Source organism: Herpailurus yagouaroundi, unplaced genomic scaffold (assembly GCF_014898765.1).
Source record: "Herpailurus yagouaroundi ecotype Mexico unplaced genomic scaffold, PumYag 164, whole genome shotgun sequence".
NCBI classification, from domain to species: Eukaryota; Metazoa; Chordata; class Mammalia; order Carnivora; family Felidae; genus Herpailurus; species Herpailurus yagouaroundi.
The window spans coordinates 9,543,467-9,563,534 of NW_024412405.1; the positions used below are offsets into that span (position 1 = coordinate 9,543,467).

General features: G+C 42.7%; 1 long non-coding RNA gene across 1 annotated transcript in view; it reads right to left on the minus strand.

Annotated features, from left to right (window-relative positions):
- Positions 1 to 142: 142 nt before the first annotated feature.
- The window catches only part of LOC121037745 (uncharacterized), a 20,505-nt gene continuing 579 nt past the window's right edge, over positions 143 to 20,068 (minus strand). The window contains exon 2 of the long non-coding RNA XR_005793953.1: positions 143 to 1,256. This is a non-coding gene — a long non-coding RNA (uncharacterized LOC121037745). The remainder of the gene's footprint in view (positions 1,257 to 20,068) is intronic.

Below are 20,068 nucleotides of genomic sequence, written 5' to 3' on the forward strand. Positions count from 1 at the left end.
TAAGATATTTGCTGGTTTTCTTAAAACACTATCAAATATCTATTCCCAATCCCTCCTGCACAACATATAAACAATTCCATGGCTTTTCTAGCAACTCAGATACGCTCCCAAAACACCCAGAAAAGCATAACACCACATCTCAGCCGGTTCATTAGTAGATTTAGAACAAGCACATCATCATAGGATTACAAGGATTATTACAAAATAAGCCATATCACCTCTCCCTGCTGACAAAAATAGACTGGAACTCTGGAAAGGAAAGCTTGCCCTTCGTCCAAGAGTCTCAACTGATTGTGAACTACTGCATGGTGCATTTACCGGGCCTCAGCATTCCTCTGTGTTCATTCTAAGGTAACATGTCATGAATTCTTCAAAACTCAGCTGTTGCTGGCATATCGCTTTCCAAAGGGAGTAAATAAGTTGCAACATAGATTCTAAACACCAAATAATACTGCCCTGATGGACAAAGCAAAGCCATGGACCATATCGTGAGTGGCCATTTCATTAGGGAAGTTCTGTTCGCACACAAGCCAGGGAGAGCTCAGCAGCCAACACTTACGAAGCACCAGGGACACTTGATACACATCGGATCATGTACTTTTCACACAGACCTCGTAGTACGACTCTTCCCATTGTACAGATGTGGAAATTGAGGCCCAAAGTATCAATAACCTGCCCAAAGTTACCAAGGAAGGGACAGAGAATATACAATTCACAACATTTTTAAAGATCAGGTATGAGATTTCAAAGGTGGCTACTTCAGGCTGGGGAGGCATTCATTTGCCTCTGGTTAGAAAAGTTCGGGGAGCTCTGGCCTTCTCTCTGCCTCTCCCTGAACCCCATCCCCCGACCTCTACACTCGTGTTTTTCCAAAGCTGCTGTTCCTCCCAGGCCAGCTGGAGCGAATGGGAAAGTGGAGAAGCATGGAGTTGACAGCCAGGAGACGTGGGGTTGGGCCCAGTTCTGTTACTATCTGCAGAACCCCCATGGGCTTTCCTTTATAAAATAAGCCAGATATGTGATCTTCCCTGTCTCTGTCCAAGAGCCCTCTCCAACCCAAAAAAAAGATACTTGACTTTTTAGTTAGCATAATGTCAGCTGTCTCCTTTCGGTCTAATATTCCATGATTTGCCGTGAATTCTCACGAAGCTTTGCTTGGCAGCTCATACCATCCCAAGTGATTTCTCTCTTCTCTGAATGCAGGGTCATCATTTGCCAGATAGAGTGCTGTCCTGACATTATTCTTGCCCCAGGACCTGAGAAGAATTCAAAAGGAGACCCAAATACCATTTGTCTAAATATATAAAAGTTATAAATCAAACTAACAAGCTGTTATAAAAAATATGTTCTATCCTTCTGCTGTGACAAATAAATCTTCATAATACCCTGGAAGCCCCGGCTCAAATTTAGAATTCTCAGACTTCTTGGAGATCTGCTCTGGAAAGTGACAGTGCAGGGAGGGTGACGGTTGGTCTAGGACGCTGGCGCCCAGCCCACCCCCCTTCCTTCTCAACCTGGCTCCATGCCCACAAAGAGCATCATGCTTGTGGGTGTGGACACATCAACACACATATACAAGCTTCATCAACCATTCCCAACACACACACACACACACACACACACACACACACACACACACCTGTCCCTTGCCCCACCACTGAGTCCTGCCTTCTGTGATCATTCCCTATGGAACAGACTTGGAAAAAAACATGTTCAGACTCCAGGAGTTGGCTCAGGTCTGTTTGGACAAGATATTGTACAGTCCCAGGAACCCAGAGCACAGTCCAGAAGGAAGTGGGTGGGCATGACCCTTACTCCCCACCCTCCTCCTCCTCCCTGTACACACACCGGGCACTCCTTGCCTGGAAGGTGGGCTCTGCATGGAACAAAGTTGGGGGCTCTAAGACCTGGATGCAGAGCACGGGACCCTCCCATGGGCATCTAAGGGTGGTACTAACTTTGTGACATTGCTTTTATCTGTTCTTTTATCTCCCTTATTGTCTTCTTGTTAGATAAGATTTTCAGACAGCTTTGCTTCCTGTGGGTCCCAGACTTTTCCTATCATTTAGGTAAGGTAATTGGATCTCTTACTTCCAGCCTATTGAAAGGGTTTTCTTTGCACAATACCTTTTCTGTTCCGAGATTCTTTATTGGGCATTTATGCAGAATTCTAGAAATCTAAACAATCAACCATTTGGAGTTAACCACATATCTCTAGAGTCCTGGCTCAAAAGCATTTCTTCTACACTTCATGTTTCTCCATCTTAAAGTCAGGTTTTTTTTTTTTTTTTAATGTTTATTTATTTTTGAGAGAGAGAGACAGACAGACAGAGCATGAGCAGGGAAGGGGCAGAGAGAGAGGGAGACACAGAATCAGAAGCAGCCTCCAGGCTCCAAGCTGTCAGCACAGAGCCCGACGTGGGGCTCAAACTCATGGACTGTGAGACCGTGACTGAGCCGAAGTCAGACGCTCAACTGCAGAGCCACCCAGGTGCCCCCTAAAGTCAATTTTCTAATTTATTTGTCATTTATGGTAACTAGCTTTCTCTAGTATATTCATCACATGGACTATGACTGTCATGGCCTCGAAACCATGCGTGTCCCCATATGTGTTTCTGTTGCCACCTGGTTAAATGCTACTTTGGCTGGATATGGATTCTTGGGTTGCAACCTTTTTTTAGCCGCAATTCATAAGCACTATGTTTCCTAGCCTGAAGTGATGACAGAGGAGACATTCAGTACTATTCTAAGTCTTTTTCTTCAGTAGGTTTATTTTTTAGTTTGGAAGCTTTTCAGTTTTGTCGTTAGCCTTGGAGTTCAGAGATTTTCCAGGATATGGCTGTGTCTAGATCCTCGGTCTTCTCTGGAGTAGCATGGCCCTCTCAATTCACAATCTGGGTCTCTCTCTCTCATTTAAGGGTATCAATGTATAGTCTATTTTTTTTTTTAATTTTGTAATGTTAATTTATTTTTGAGACAGACAGAGACAGAGTATGAGTGGTGGTGGGGGGGGGGGGGGTGGGTGTGGCAGAGAGAGAGGGAGACACAGAATCCAAAGCAGGATCCAGGCCCTGAGCTGTCAGCACAGAGCCCCAGGTGGGGCTCAAACTCACGGACCATGAGATCATGACCTGAGCAAAAGTCAGACACTCAACCAACTGAGTCACCCAGGTGCCCCAATGTATAGTCTATTATTGCCCTGCTATTTGTTTTTTGTCTCTTCTGGGGCACCTGTTATCTGCACAGAAGGGTTTTGAGATGTGTTCTTCCACATTTCTCATCCTTACCTTCATGCTTTATATTTGTTTTTGAGATTATCTTCCACTTGATCTCCTGGGCCACAAATTTGCGTCTTAGCAATGAATAACCTCTCCTTCAATGCATCCATTGATATATTTTTTTTTTGTAAAGGAATGGTTATTTTTATTTGGACTTTATAACATTTTAATTAAAGGATCACACATAAACATGCACAGATTATAAGTGTCCGACTGAAACATTTTTGCAAGAACACTCTCATTTAACCATCATCCAAATCAAGATAAAGGAAGCTGCCAGCACCTCATCGAGATATAGAAAAGGGTCTTCATGACCCCTTCCAGAAATTACCACCCCTACATAGAATCAGTCTTCTGACTTTCATCACTATAGATTTGTTTTGGCTTCTTTTGAACTTTATACAAATGGAGTCATAGAATATGTACTTTTTTAAAAAAAGCAATCTCTACACACAATGTGGGACTTGAACTCACTACTCCAAGAGCAAGAGCTGCGTGGTCTACCTACTGAGCCAGCCAGGACCCCCATAGAATATGTACTTTTTGTGGAAGGCTTCTCTTGTTCAACATGTTGTTGTGACCTTCATCCATTTAGAACTGGGTGGTTTACTCTCGTTGTATAATATTCCATTGTCTGAAGGCACTCCGATTTATTTATCCATTCTACTACTGATAGACAAACAGGCTGTTTGCATTTGTTGGCTATTTCACTCCTGTGAAATATGCTGTTATATGCATTTGTGGAGGGGTACATATTTGTGCACGTCTGTAGCGCATACTCAGGAATGGAGTTGTGGGCACAAAGGGTACACGTAGGCTCAGCTTCCCTAGATACTGCTAAGCGATTGTTCAAAGTAGTTGTACCAGTTCATCCTCCCACAACAGTTATGAGAAATCCAGTTGCTTCACAGCACTGCTAGCCTTTATATGATCATGTTTGTCCCATTTTACCCTCCCGATGGTTTATGTGAGATATTATGACTTTAACTTGCATTTCCACAATTGTTGTTTGCTTAATAAACTGGTATCCAGTAAACTTACTAAATTCAGTTATTAATTCTAATACTCTGCCTGTAAATTCTTTTGTTCCCCGTCCCCCACATACACAACCATATCTGAAAATAATGGTAGTTTTATTTCCTCCTTTCAACGCTATATATTTTTTATTTATTCTTGCTAGAACTCCTAGTGCAATGATGATAGTAGTGGTGATAGCTGGTCTCATTGCCTCATTTTCAATAGCAGAAGGAAAGCCTTCAGTATTTTACTGGGAAGTATGATGGGTGCTGGAGGCTTTTTGTAGACTCTTTCATTGGGATGAAGAAACGTCATTCTATTCCTAGTTTCCAATAGTGTGTTTAAATCACGAACAGGTGTTACGTGTTATCAAATGTGCTTTTCTACTTCTATGAGATGATCATACAACTTTTCTCCTCCCCACCCCCCCCCTCCGTTACTGTAATTTTGAGTATTAAACCACCCTTACATTCCTGGAATAAAACCCATTCGACATAATGTACGCTCTTGTCATGCATACCTTGATATGTTATCATTTCGTTTCCTTCAATACACTACTGATTTTTTTAAATTTGAAAACAGCATTTTTTTGGTTTTGTTTCTTAGTTCCGCCGTGAATCTGTATGCTATATTCGAATCTCTCTGAATGTTCTTTTTATGCACTTATGTCAGCATTACCATCTGTGCCCTTTTAGAAATAGCTCTCCGTCACTAGGCGCTGCGGGCTCAGTGTGTTCTGCTGGTTCTTCCCATCTTCGGCTGCTGCATCCATAGCATTTTCTTTTGCTCCCCTGTGGCTCTGGTCATCCCTGGGGACTTCGATCCAGCGCCCGATGTGCTCTGAGCAACAGTTCTGTACATAGTGGGAAGTGGAGTAGCTTCGTCTCCGGTGGCAACTTGGCCATTCCCTGCTGAGATGGAGAAGTCTATTGTCTCCTACTCTTCTCAGCTACAAGGCCAAGGCTCTCCAGCCTGGGAATTTGGGAGGGTTCAGCCCAGCTCTGCTCTTCCTCTGCAGGTCCCCAGCGGCAGAAGCATGAGCAGGTAATCCTACGAAAAGTCATCTTCCCCTCTCAGATCTGTAGATCTGCACCAGCCACGCTTTTTCCATGAGCCCGTTTATCTAGACCATCTCGCACTCTCCCTGCTAGTCCTCAGGCTCTCTTGTAGACCAGTGAGGGGGGAAGCTAGCAAGGTCCCTCCCCCTCTGCACCCTGGCAGGTCCCAAGTCCTCTTCAGCTTATCAAGGCAAACCATGGAGTCTGGATGCCCAGCAGCTACTTTGCTCAAAAGACGTAGTTGGTGGGGCACCTGGGTGGCTCAGTAAGTTAAGCGTCAGACTCTCGGTTTTGGCTCAGGTCATGATCTCACAGTTCGTGAGTTCAAGTCCCTCATCAGGCTCCATGCTGTCAGTGCAGAGTCTGCTTGGGATTCTCTCTCTCTTCTTCTCTTGCTGGTCCTCCCCCACTTCTCTCTCTCTCTCTCTTTCTCTGTCAAAATAAATGAACTTCAAAAAAAGAAGTGGTTGGAAGAGGAAGGTGGCAGGGCTGCATGTAGGTCACCACCTTCCCAGAAAGCCTCCTACCAGCACTTTTTTAATGAACCTACTAAATCTTGAAGGACTTGCATGAATCACTCCCCCAAATACCGTTCTCTATTCATGTACCATAAACAATATATGGTAGTGTTTTCTTTCACACCCTCGCAATTATCACATACCCATCAAATCTCTTAAAATTTTTCCATATTTAAAAAAAAATTTTAAACATTAAAAAAATGTTTATTTTTGAGAGAGAATGAGGGGGGTAGGGCGGTGCAGAGAGAGAGGGAGACAGTTTCCGAAGCAGGCTCTGAGCTGCCAGCAGAGAACCCATGTGGGACTTGAACACACAAACTGTGAGATCATGACCTGAGCTGAAGTCGGACACTCAACTGACTGAGCCATTCAGGCACCCCTTAAATTTTTTCTATCTAATGAATGTTAAATGGTATCTCATTGTTCCTTAAATAGCTTTACTGAGGTATAGTTGAAGACACTAAAATACATAAAGTGTAACATTTTCTAAGTTTGACCTATTTATGCACCACAGGCCATCCTCACAAGCAAGGTAATGAATATATGCGTCACTACCTAAGTTCCCTTGTGCTCCCATCTAGAACCCCACCGTGCCCTCCTCAGCCACCCGCCCCCATTCTGCAGGGAACCAGTGATCTGCTCCCTGGCACTATAGATTAGTCTGGGTTTTGTAGAATTTTATGTAAATGGCATAATTATTCATCCATGAGTGGCAGGTATCAATCACTCACTCCTGCTTATTGCTAAGCTGTACTCTGTTGTATGGCTATACCATAATTTGTTTATCCATACCTATTTCTAGATACAAAGTTATGTTCATTTTTTGGTTACCATGAATAAAATTGAGCATTCATGTACAAATCTTTGTATTGACATATATTTTTTTTTAATTTCACTTATAGAAACACCTGAGAGAATGGCTGGGTCTTATCTCAGCCCTATTTTAACTTTTTAAGAAACTACCAAATTATTCTCTAAAGTAATTGTACCCTTTACATTCACACCAGCAATGTATGAGAATTCCAGTTCTCCCACAGCCTCAGCAACACTTGATAGTATCAATCTTTTCCATTTCAGCCGTTATAATACATGCTTAGTGGTATTCCTTGGTTTGAGTTTATAGTTAATTAGTGACCAATGATTTTGAGCAAATTCTCATGTGCTTATTTGCTATGGGTATATCTTCTTTGGTAAACTGTATTCAAATCTTTTGTGCATTTTTTACTTTGTTTTCTTATTATTGAGTCTTGAGAGTTGCATTTTTTAGAATATTTTATAGAAGTGGATATAAGTCTTTTATCAGATGTTTGCTTTGCTCGTATATTCTTTCATCCAAGGCTTGTATTTAATTATTTTACAGTGTCTTACAAAGAAGCGAATACCACTAGTCCCACCACTTAGAATTTTAACTTAACCTTTTATCATAATTGTTCCCAGGTTTTATTCAAGATAGAAATACAACTAAAGGTTTTTTTCTTTAAAAAGAAAAGTTTATTTATGTATTTTAGAGAGAGAGAGAGAGAGAGAGAGAGAGAGAATCCCAAGCAGCCTCCTCTGCACTGTCAACACAGAGCCCAATGAGGGACTCGAACCCGCAAACTGTGAGATCATGACCTGAGCCAAAATCAAGGGTCTAGCGCTTAACCGACTGAGCCACCCAAGAGCCCCAGTTAAGGTCTCTTTGCACAGATATAGTATGGCAGTCTCGGGCTTTCTGCCTCTGAGCTCCAAATCAATCCTTTCTTGAGTGCTGTGAAAATATATGTGGGTCCTTTATAAATCTTTCCTTCTGTAGCTGGAACGGTACTGAGCTTTGTCAGTAGAGAAGGCAGGAGGAAAGAGTTGTGCCTCTGAGTTCGGACATGCCCAGCAGCTGTGTGGACCTCCCTGGGGCTCAGCCTGCCGCTTCCCCAGGGCTCTGCATACAGTGCACACACTGGAGCTCACAGCGAACACTCGGGTGGTTTCGTAGCTCGGCCCTTCCCTGCAAACAGCTTTCTGTGGCACCGCCCGGGGCAGATGTCCAACAATATGCCCAGCACAACAACACCGGGGCCACTTTCCTGCCATCTAGCCACAGCCACCTGTGTCTTCTCATGAAAAGCTCGACCTCAGTGCCATCGGTGCATGTGGGCGAGCAGCGTGGGAGGGAGTTTTATCTCAGCCCTCGGTGTCTGGGCAGCTCCTTCCCTTTGCCATTTCTACGTTGTTCAGAGTCGTCTTCTTCCTAGCCAATGCCTATTGTCCCACTCCCCTGTTACAGTTCTTAATTCCGTACATTTAGCTTCCCTATTAAAGTGCTGTGTGGTTTCTTTCTCTTTATTGCACCCAAGCCCAACTAGGTACCAGCAAATGTCCTTTTCAACAAGAATCTTAAATTTTTCTTTTTCTTTTCTGTTTTTAATACTTATTTATTTATTTATTTATTTATTAAAAAAATTTTTTTTTTCAACGTTTATTTATTTTTGGGACAGAGAGAGACAGAGCATGAACAGGGGAGGGGCAGAGAGAGGGAGACATAGAATCGGAAACAGGCTCCAGGCTCTGAGCCATCAGCCCAGAGCCTGACGCGGGGCTCGAACTCCCGGACCGCGAGATTGTGACCTGGCTGAAGCTGGACGCTTAACCGACTGCGCCACCCAGGCGCCCCAATATTTATTTATTTTTGACAGAGAGAGAGCATGAGCAGGGGAGGGGCAAAGAGAGAGAGAGAGAGAGAGAGAGAGAGAGAGAGACAGAACTCGAACCAGGTTCCAGACTCTACGCTGTCAGCACAAAGCCCAACATGGGGCTCAAACTCACAAACTGTGAGAACACGACCTGAGCTGAAGTCGGATGCTCAACCGACTGAGCCACCTAGAAGCCCCTGTATTTTTCTAATAAGGTATCAAGTTAATTAATATTGCTGGTGTAGCTGCTTTTACATCTGGATATCTGGTAGGAATTTATATGTTCTATGCTTGTATTTCCCATCCCGTCGGTGCCAAGGGGGATGATTCTGACCAGGAAGAGCTGACGTGGAGAAGTGACGGTACTCTTGGGGACTCGGCCTCCCAACTCCTCTGAGTTGTGTGTCACTGTGGCCAATGGTGATGCCCAATGGGCAAAAGGACACAGTCCCACTTCAATGCCCAACCTAGTGGTGTTGGACTTGTGGTTTCCCAGGTGTGACCACCAAGCACACCCCCTTTGAAAACCACTGATGACTTGCTCTGGGGCTCTGACTGAAGCTGCTCACCCGACTCATGGAGACCTTATGGCTCTCCAGCTTGAAATTCCCATCAGGGCGTGGGTAAACTCAGACTCTGTGACTAACAGGGTGGGAAAGACCCAACAAGCCTTGCTCGAGCAGCGGCATCCAGCCACCCTGGCTCCAGCAGCATCTTAACCTTGTCTTGATGGCTGCCAGCCCTCCGAGGGAAATGTTATCCCCCACTTCTGGAAGCAGGCCTCTGGCTCCATGGGGCTCTCAACTCACAAAGGGGCACAATTGTGGAACAGGCAACATATTCCTTCAATTTATTTAATGAATGAGTATATGGGGGAGAGAGAGAGAGAGACCCAGCTCATTGGATATCTCTGGAAGTGCCAGGGTACCAGTTTCTTCCTCTGGAAATTGGCAGTTAAAAGGAAAGAATTGGTGCACCTGGGTAGCTCAGCTGGTTAAGCGCCTAACTCTTGATCTTAGCTCAGGTCTTGATCTCACAGTTCCTGGGATCAAGCCCCACATCAGGCTGTGTGCTGACAGTGCAGAGCCTGCTTGGGGTTCCCCCCCACTCCCCCTCTCTCTGCCTCTCTCCCCTCCACAAGATAAATAAATAAACTTTAAAAAAAAAGAAGGAAAAGAATTAAGCACTCACTTTGCCTTTTAGGATAATCCCTAGTTGAAGAGAGAAAGTTCTTATTTACAGAGGAGTTCCAGCTAATAATTATGTAAGGAATGACAGAAGGAGAAAAACATCACTTTGTCACCCCTAACGAAATAATTGAGTCATGCAACAATCATCAAAGGATAATAACACTTGACCAATAGTTGGTGGAAAGATATAATGGAGGGATCAGGCTGTCACCACCCAAACTCTTTGATCAATCTTAGCATCACTAAAAATAGAAACCAGGTGCCTCCTGATGTAATTCAATATGAAGAACACAGCACCAACTGTAACATATTCTTGCTGGGGGAAAAAAATGGTTAAACCTGAATCTAGTCAAGTCTCTAGGGTGAGCTAGAAGAAATACAGGGGATAGATAATAAAGTTAAGTAAAATCACAAGGAAGCAGAGAAACAAATCAGAATGTGGGACATTCTATGGGACGACTGATAGAGCTTATTGAACAAGCCAGTGGCAGGACAAAGCATGGAGAGGAGCTCTGTTTGATTAAAAGAGACTTAAGAAAGCACAACAACCAAGCGTAATGAGTGGACCTTGATTCAATCCTAGTTTGAATACACCATCTGTACAAATATTTTTGAGACAACTGGGAGAACCTCACCATGGTCTGATTAGATGATGATTCTGAAGAATTATTGCTAATTCTGTCAAATGTGATAATGACATTATGGTTAAGGAAAGTAAGGTTCTTATATTTATGTGTTTGTTTGTTTGTTTGTTTATTTAATCCAAGTTAGCATATAGTGCAACAATGACTTCAAGAGTAGATTCCTTAATGCTCCTTACCTATTTAGCCCACCCCTCTCCCCACACCCCCTCCAGCAACTCTTTTGTTTTCTATATTTAAAAGTCTCTTATATTTTGTCTCCCTCCCTGTTTTTATATTATTTTTGCTTCCCTGCCTTTATGTTCATCTGTTTTGTATCTTAAATTTCTCATATGAATGAAGTCATATGATTTTTGTCTTTCTCTGACTAATTTCACTTAGCATAATACCCTCCAGTTCCATCCATATAGTTGCAAGTGGCAAGATTTCATTCTTTTTGATGGCCGAGTAACACTCCATTGTGTGTATATATATATATATACATATATATATATATACATATATATATATATGTATATATATATATGTACACACACCACATCTTCTTTATCCATTCATCCATTGATGGACATTTGGGCTCTTTCCATACTTTGGCTATTGTTGATAGTGCTGCTATAAACGTGGGGTGCATGTGTCCCTTCGAAACAGCACACCTGTATCCTGTGGATAAATGCCTAGTAGTGCAATTGCTGGGTCGTAGGGTAGTTTTCTTTTTAATTTTTTGAGGAACCTTCATACTGTTTTCCAGAGTGGCTGCACCAGTTTGCATTCCCGTCATCAGTGCAAAAGAGATCCTCTTTCTCTGCATCCTTGCCAACATCTGTTGTTGCCTGAGTTGTTAGTGTTAGCCATTCTGACAGGTGTGAGGTGGTATCTCATTGTAGTTTTGATTTGTATTTCCCTGATGATGAGTGATGTGGAGCATTTTTTCATGTGTCGCCTGGCCATCTGGATGTCTTCTTTGGAGAAGTGTCTATTCATGTCTTTTGCCCATTTCTTCACTGGATTATTTGTTTTTCGGGTGTTGAGTTTGATAAGTTCTCTATAGAGTTTGGATCCTAACCCTTTGTCTGATATGTCATTTGCAAGTATCTTCTCCCATTCCATTGGTTGCCTTTTAGTTTTGCTGATTGTTTCCTTCGCTGTGCAGAAGATTTTATCTTGATGAGGTCCCATTAGTTCATTTTTGCTTTTGTTTCCCTTGCTTCCAGAGCTGTGTTGAGTATGAAGTTGCTGCGATTGAGGTCAAAGAGGTTTTTGCCTGCTTTCTCCTGGAGGATTTTTTTTTTAAATAATTTTTTTTCAACGTTTTTTTATTTATTTTTGGGACAGAGAGAGACAGAGCATGAACGGGGGAGGGGCAGAGAGAGAGGGAGACACAGAATCGGAAACAGGCTCCAGGCTCCGAGCCATCAGCCCAGAGCCCGACGCGGGGCTCGAACTCACGGACCGCGAGATCGTGACCTGGCTGAAGTCGGACGCTTAACCGACTGCGCCACCCAGGCGCCCCTCTCCTGGAGGATTTTGATGGCTTCCTGTCTTATGCTTAGGTCTTTCATCCACTTTGAGTTTATTTTTGTGTATGGTATAAGAAAGTGGTCCAGGTTCATTCTTCATGTTGCTGTCAGTTTTCCCAGCACCATTTGTTGAAGAGACTGTCTCTATTCCATTGGATATCTTTTCCTGCTTTGTCAAAGATTATTTGGCCATACGTTTGTGGGTCCATTTCTGGGTTCTCCATTCTGTCCCATTGATCTGAGTGTCTGTTTTTGTACCAGTACCATACTGTCTTGATGATTATAGCTTTGTAATACATCTGGAGGTCTGGGATTATGTTGCCTCCACCTTTGGTTTTCTTTTTCAGGATTACTTTGGCTATTCGCGTCTTTTCTGGCTCCATACAAATTTTAGGATTGTTTGTTCCAGCTCTGTGAAGAATGCTGGTGTTATTTTGATAGGGATTGCAAGGAAGGTAAGGTTCATATATGTTCTGATATATCTGGGAGGGAAATGACACAATGTCTAGGATTTTCTTGAAAATAACAAAGAAAAATAAAATAGAAATGAAACGGTGAAACAAATGTGGGAAAATCTTGATAACTTGAATCTGGAGGAACAGTATATAGGGATTCATTGCACTAGTCTCTGCAATTTTGTGCATATTTTATAATACAATGATTCAAAGCCTTTTAGGCAATCGATTAAGCAATATAACAGAATAGAAATTAGAAACTTTGAAAATGAATAACAAGGGAACCAAATATCAAAATTGGGGGGGAGGTGTGGAAAAAATCTTCACAGGAAAACTTGTAGCCTTAAATGTTTATATCAGGAAAAAAATAAAGAGTGAGAAAAGTACATAAGCATTTCAATTAAAAACTTAGGAAAAGGCATTCTTCTGCATCTCGCCCAGATGGAGTAATGGGAACTGGACTTACCCTTCTGCCTGAAACAACAGACACTGGACAGCATACAGGACAGAGTGACTCCCCAAATACTGAGCATCAGGCCACAAGAGAAGTAATCCCGGATAGACAGCAAACAAAGAGGTGCTCAGTATGCTTAGCCCAGCTCACTTCCCGCATCAAACTGCCAGGCCGTAGGGAAGAGAGGGGAAACCAGGTGGAACACTACCTGCGCCCCCAACCGGTCTCCATGAGGTGAAGAGATGGGAGTCACCAGAGGAGACAAGGCAGCTAAAGCTCAAAGAACAGAGTCACAGAGAGAAGAGAGAACTGCATGGAGCTGGCAGTGGACAAATAGACAAAGGGCCCACATCCATCCTCACAGAGCAAGTAAAGAGGGGTGAATTTGGAGCCGAGGGGCAGAAAGTCCATGATCTGCACAAGGTATCTGTTGAAAGGGACCTTTATTTGCATCTCTCTCTTGAACAGTGACTAGAAACAAATAGGATAAAAGGTAAAGTTAAAACTCTAAGTGGTGGGACTTTGGGTGTGTGTTATTTCAGCTTTGTAACTTTCTGTATATTTCAAGTGAAGCAAAGAAGTCTTTGAAAAAGGGATTGATCTATTAAGCTTGAGAAAAGCTGAGCTGGTAGTTCAATCCCCCTACATCTAAAGAAACTGATCTCCATCAACTTTGTACATTTGTATGACCTGATACCTGTTGGAGAAGTAAGATGTTGTTCCCATGGTTCACTCACCAATCATTTATTCATTAAACATTTAATGAACATCTCCATTCCTGTAACCGTACCAGGTACAGGCTCTCTACCCTCAAGTTCCTCACAGCCCAGTCTTTGTGCAAGATGCAAACCTCAGACAGTTAAACTGGACCATAAGGGAAGAGAATGTAAGTGCGGTATTTGCTGGGAAGGCGTTCTGGAAGTCTTCCCGGCACAGGGACGTCTGAACTGTGCTGAAAGAGATAATATGAATTATCCAGGTAAAGAGAGGCTGGAATGATTTTTCAGAGGCAGCAGTTGTTTGAAAAAAATAGAAAGTCTAGCTCAATTTTCACCTATAAAATAATTAAACCAAGAGAGTGGAAAAAATTGATCCTACATAAGAAATGTCTGGAAGAAAGAGCTAAATAAAATAATTTTGATGGAGTTAAGGCATTTATTAACGATCTCTGGTCCTACAGCTCTCATAATGCCAACAGAACTTTACAAAAGGTTGTATTTGGGGCACAGTCCATTTCTGGCTATCTGCGATGTTAACGGTTTGAAGTGGTTCAGGTAACTCAGCATGCATTTCAGACTAGAAGCAAAGTATTCTGGGACAGGGGACACGGATCTCTTTCATGAAATATGCACTTTATCACATTCATCTCCTCAGTGAAAGTAATATGGCATTTGGCTTGTCTCCCCTGTTTATCCTGGGTTTTTCCAAGAGATACTGCAAGGGAAGATTGCTGTTTTCCATGGATGTGTAATTGAATATTTCTGATCTTATTGTCTATTTGTTAAGTCATGCTGCAAACCTTTCCCTTGGGAGAAGGCACTGTGTTGTTGTTCCAATACCTGAAGTGATTCATATGTCTGGAACGAAAAGATGATCCCATACTGGTGCCACTGATAATGCCATCGTTATTGCTGTGCTGGGCAGAGAACCAAGGCTGTAACTAAATCAGCTGATCTTTGACACATGTGTAAAGCACTTAAGCTACCGTGCAATTCAGGGTTTCAGCTTGCACTGACTTGACGATTGAATTCTGATTTCCACTCAGGGTTTTCTATTAACATTGTGAGACGGGATTGGAAAAGATTGACTTGTGACATGCTTTCCACAAAACAGAGATGAACCCCACCCTAGTTGTGGCAGTTACAGTCCCTTAACTAATGTTAAATCTTGAGGATTTTTGTTGCCATTTACTTTTTTAAATTAGTAATTGAATTTTTTAGGGTAGTTTTAGGTTCATAGCAGAATTAAGGGGCAAGGACATGGATTCTCACATACCCCCTGTCTCCATCAACATCCCCATGGAGTGGTACATTTGTTACAACTAATGAACCCACATCAACACATCACTGTCACCCAAAGTCCATAGTTTACGTTAGGGTTCACTCTTGGTGTTGTACATCCTGTGGGTCTCGACCAATGTAGCCATCATTAGAGTATCATACAGAATAGTCTCACTGTCCTAAAAATCCTCTGTACTCAGCCTTTTCATCTCTACCTCTCCTGCAAACCCTCAAAACCATTGATTTTTATTTTTACTGTCTCCATAGGTTTGCCTTTTCGATAATGTCATATAGTTGGAATCATACAGTAGATAGTCTTTTCCGATGGGCTTCTTTTACTTAGTAATATACATTCAAGCTTCCTCCGTGCTTTTTCATGGCTTGAGTATATAGTTCATTTCTTTTTGTTGCTGAACAATATTTCTTTGCCTGGATGTGCCGCAGTTTATTTGTCCGTTCACTTACTTAGGGGCATTTTGGTTGCTTCCAAGTTTCAGCAATTATGAGTTTATGTGTAAAGCCGCGCTATGCGTGTGCAGGTTTTGTGTGACATGTTTTCAGCTCCTTTGGGTAAATACCAGGGGGTACAACTGATGGATCCCATGGTAAGAAGATGTTTTGTAAGAGATGCCAAACTGTCTTCCAAAGCGGCTGGACCATCTTGTGTCCCAAGTTCCTGCTGCTCTACGGTCTCCCCAGTGTGTGGTGTTACCACCGTCCTAGATCTGGGCCATTCTAATAGACGTGTAGTAATGTCTCGTGTGTAGCAATACCCATAGTTGTTCTACTCATCATTTCCCTGATGACAGATGGTGTGGAGCATCTTTTCATATGCTTGCTTGCTATCTATAGATCTTTGGTGAGGTGGCTGTTTAAGGTCTGTGGCTCATTCTTAATCAGGTTGTATTTTGGTTGTTAAGAGTTTTTTTAAAAAACATTTTGAATACCAGTCCTTTATCGATATGTCTTTTGCAAATATTTACTTCTAATCTATGGCCTGTTTTATTTTTTGACCTATATTTGTCTTTTGCAGAGCAGATGTGTTTAATTTTAGGGAAGTCCAGCTTACCAATTATTTCCTTCATGTTTGAAATTTGTTTTTTTGACTCATTGTTTTCCATTTCACTCTGCTAAAGATTGCTGTCCCCTCAGCATCCTGCTGCCTGGAAGAGGCGACTAATTGGAACTTCCCTTCTGTTCTTTCCCCTGGCATCGATGCCAATGCCTTTTCTATAGATCCCACCGAATTGCTATTAGCATTAAACAAGGTAATGTTTTTGAACAGATTTTGGAAACTGAAAGCAGCTGTACACGTCAGGTGGCATTACCGGTCTCTTGATAGCACACGCACAGTCTCTTGCACATGCAAACACTTGCATGTTAAAAAGAGACTAATTTCTCATTACAGCTGATGCTAGTTAATTTCAGGATACTAGTTAAAAAGAGACAAATTTCTCATTACAATGGACAGTATTCTTTGGAATCTAAGAGATAAGAAGCAGCAAACATCATTTTTAATTCCAGAGGTTGTCAACCTTCACTATCTTAGGGAGAGTGTGGGTCTATTTCAGTGCCTTTGTCTCTGCAAGCACCAAGAATTATTTTGTGATTTTGCACGATTTCCCCAATTTATGTTGGTCTCGTGCTCCAGGTTTTTCTCTCCATTTACTTTGACATAACTAAATAACACTGCAGTGTACTTGGAATAATTGAAAGCAACAAAAGAAAACAGAGAGAAATGGAGTGGGAGGGGGGAGAGGAAGAGGGGGAAAGGGGAGAGAAGAAAGAGGGGGAGAGAGGGAAAGGGGAGGAAGAGGGGAGGAGGGAGGGAGGGGAGGAGAGGGAGAGAGGAGGAGGGAGTTTTCTTGCTGCAGTTGTAGTCAACAACTATAGAAAGGAAGGTATCATTATTGGCAACTGTCATAACCAGGTGGTTTGTGATATGTCACCTCTATCCCGTCATCATGGGAGTTTTGTTGAAGGTCAGAGCCAGTATTTCGGGGAAGTTGGGACAGTTTGAATCTTGTTTAAGTGACTATGAGTGTTTGGGAACTGTGCCCCCCCCCCCCGTGTGTTTTTCCTTTAACAACATCTCCATTTCCAATATTTATACTCCTCATATACACGAGTATGTGTGCGTGTTCCCTGTGTCCATTCTCCCTTTGTCACACATGTCCCCTTAAGTGCATTAATGCTTTCTCTGCTTTCCAGAGTCCAAATCCACAAATACCTGGGGTTCAAGTCCTTAGACATAATGCTCCTACCAGTCAACAAAAAGGAATAGACAAAGTGAACACATTGGGGGAAAAGATTAAACTTCTTTCTGTTTCATACGAAATACTGACGCTGAAGAAGGACAAAAGTAAAACTTACAGCACACTACAGAGACAAGGGCATTGATGACATCCAGCAGGTGATGGTCATCCATTCGAACAATATTTATGGCTCGTCTCAACAAGAAAAATTTAATGCCCTGTGACCTTACAACTCATAAGTGAAAAAAGCAACTTTTACAACAGTGCTGAAAACTCACATGGCATTGCCAGATATGGGTTGTAAAGATAAAAGAAACTTTATCGAAGTATCACTAATTACAATACACTTAAATAAACCATGACAGGAGAAAAAAAAATTCTTTAATGGCTTATCTTTCCCATAGAAATAGGATGATATGGGGCGCCTGGGTGGCGCAGTCGGTTAAGCGTCCGACTTCAGCCAGGTCACGATCTCGCGGTCCGTGAGTTCGAGCCCCGCGTCGGGCTCTGGGCTGATGGCTCAGAGCCTGGAGCCTGTTTCCGATTCTGTGTCTCCCTCTCTCTCTGCCCCTCCCCCGTTCATGTTCTGTCTCTGTCTGTCCCAAAAATAAATAAACGTTGGAAAAAAAATTTAATAAAAAAAGAAATAGGATGATATAGGGTCGCCTGGGTGGCTCAGTCAGTCAAGCATTTGGCTCTTGACTTTGGCTCAGGTCATGATCCCACGGTGGTGAGGTCCAGCCCTGCGTAGGGCTCCAAACTGCGCATGGCTCCTGCTTAAGATTCTGTCCCTCTCTCTGCCCTTTCCCCACAAGCACGTGTGCACTCTCTCTGTCTTCTCAAAAAAAAAAAAAAAAGGATTATAAATTATTATCAAATAAAGTAATCAAAAGTAGGGAGTCAGAATTTTAGGAAATAATATTTTTAAAGTGTTGCAGAAAGTTAATTGATATAATGTTTAAAATACTATTAAGTAATAATTATATTGTCATAATAATTATGTTATATAGTTATACTGTTTATTTGGTAATATATTGTTAATATACTATTTTAAAACTACTTTGTTATTTTTCAGCTTTTAAAATTTTATTTTTGATGGCTTCTCATTTTAAATAAATATTACCTTTTGTATCAAATTCTGTGTTTGCAATTTTAATTTTTTTTTCTTAAAGAGGACACTCCCTATAGGTTTGTATAAACTTCAGGTTCCCCAAACCAGGATTTACTCCGCACCCATATCTCATGTCCCTTCAGCCCAAGGACATATCTTTTGTCCGTCGTATGCATCAAAACCCCAAAGCCTTTGGATTCCGGGGCCTACACCCAAATCTGATATACCCCAGGCTTGTGGTGGCATGAATTCATTCACTTACTAATGTGGCTTTAATTCCCTCTGTGATGGTATCTAGGGCCTTCCTTCCCATCAAGGTTGGGCATGCATTTTTAACGCATATTTGAAAACAGCCTTTCTTCTTGGGGCACCTGGGTGGCTTGGTCGGTTGAGTGTCCGACTTCGGCTCAGGTCATGATCTTGTGGTCCGTGAGTTCGAGCCCCGCGTCGGGCTCTGTGCCGACAGCTTAGAGCCTGGAACCTGCTTCGGATTCTGTGTCTCCCTCTCTGCCTGCTCCTCCCTCACTTGTGCTCTGTCTCTCTCAAAAACAAAAATAAACATAAAAAATATTTTTAAAAAATAAAGCATATTTGAAAACACTTGATCCAGTGTCTTATGTGTTCAGAACAGGAAGGAATGTCTTGTATCAGCTTTGTCAGCTGCGTGGCTGGAAGTGAACACTAATTTTCTTCTGTAACTTAATTGATGCTCACATATCATAGGGTCCAAATTCCTCTTGAATAAACTAATGACAACGCCTACACAGGTCCTGTAATTTCCAATATGCTTTGTCTCACTTGACCTGTACAAGAACCTGGGGCATGTTAGAGGTGCCATCGTCCCAAACAGACGAAGGAAGCAGAGCCTGGAGATGTGGCTTCTCTGAGATGATGCAGCTGGAGCCTGGGAGGGCGAGGTTCCCAGGCAGCTGCCCATTCCTCTCTGGCCGCTTTCCACCTGGATCGCTACTGAAATAACTCGGTCTAATTCCCCCAATCCATGACCGCGCAGCCGCAGACCAAAACACGTGTTTGTCAAGCTGAGTCTGCCCTGGAATGGGGGGAAGGAATGAAAAGAATTCCCCCAGTATGGCACATCCCAGAATAGTCCCACCAGGTAAACATTCTTTCCTAATAGAAATCCGCTGGGGTGAAAAATTAGTACCTTCCCCAACGCGAGTCAACTGCTGTTGCTAAAATCAGAGCATGATGCGTTACCACTAAGCCCCTCTAAAAAGTGCCATTTCCAAGCAGCTGATGGCTTGTGGAAAGGACAGATGGCACCGGAGGCATCCGCCTCTGGGGGAGGGCTCGAGGGCTGGTCGCGGTCACGGCTGCTTCATGGGTCTGGCCGGAGCCTTGGAACCCAGGGATCATCTCTCACCCTGAGTCTGGAAGCTGAGTAACTGAAGGGAGGTTTTTCTATACTGACAGTTTCGCTTGGTTCCATAAGCCATCATTTATTACATTTTGAATTAGGAGGAATGTCAGAATCTCTTATCAAACCTGTTTCCCAAGCACAACGTGTCTCCCTGTAATTAATATCACAGGCTTCTTGCTCGGCTCCGCGGCCTTCTCGGCTGTGTTGCTGACATGAAGCCTGGCAATTACAGTTGTGATTTATACGCGGCTGCAGTTGAAGAGGCTTCTAAAATAAATACAATTTCTTTGAGGGGAAATCTGTTTTAGGAACTGGCTTTGGGGGGCGCCTGGGTGGCTCAGTCGATTAAGCATTCGACCCCTGATTTCGGCTCAGGTCATGATCTCACAGTTTTGTGGGTTCAAGCCTGGTGCTGGGCTCTGTGCGCTGACCTCGAGGAGCCTGCTTGGAATTCTCTCTCTCTGCCCCTCCCTCACACTGTCTCTCTCTCTCAAAAAAAAAAAAAAAAAAAAAAAAAAAAAAAA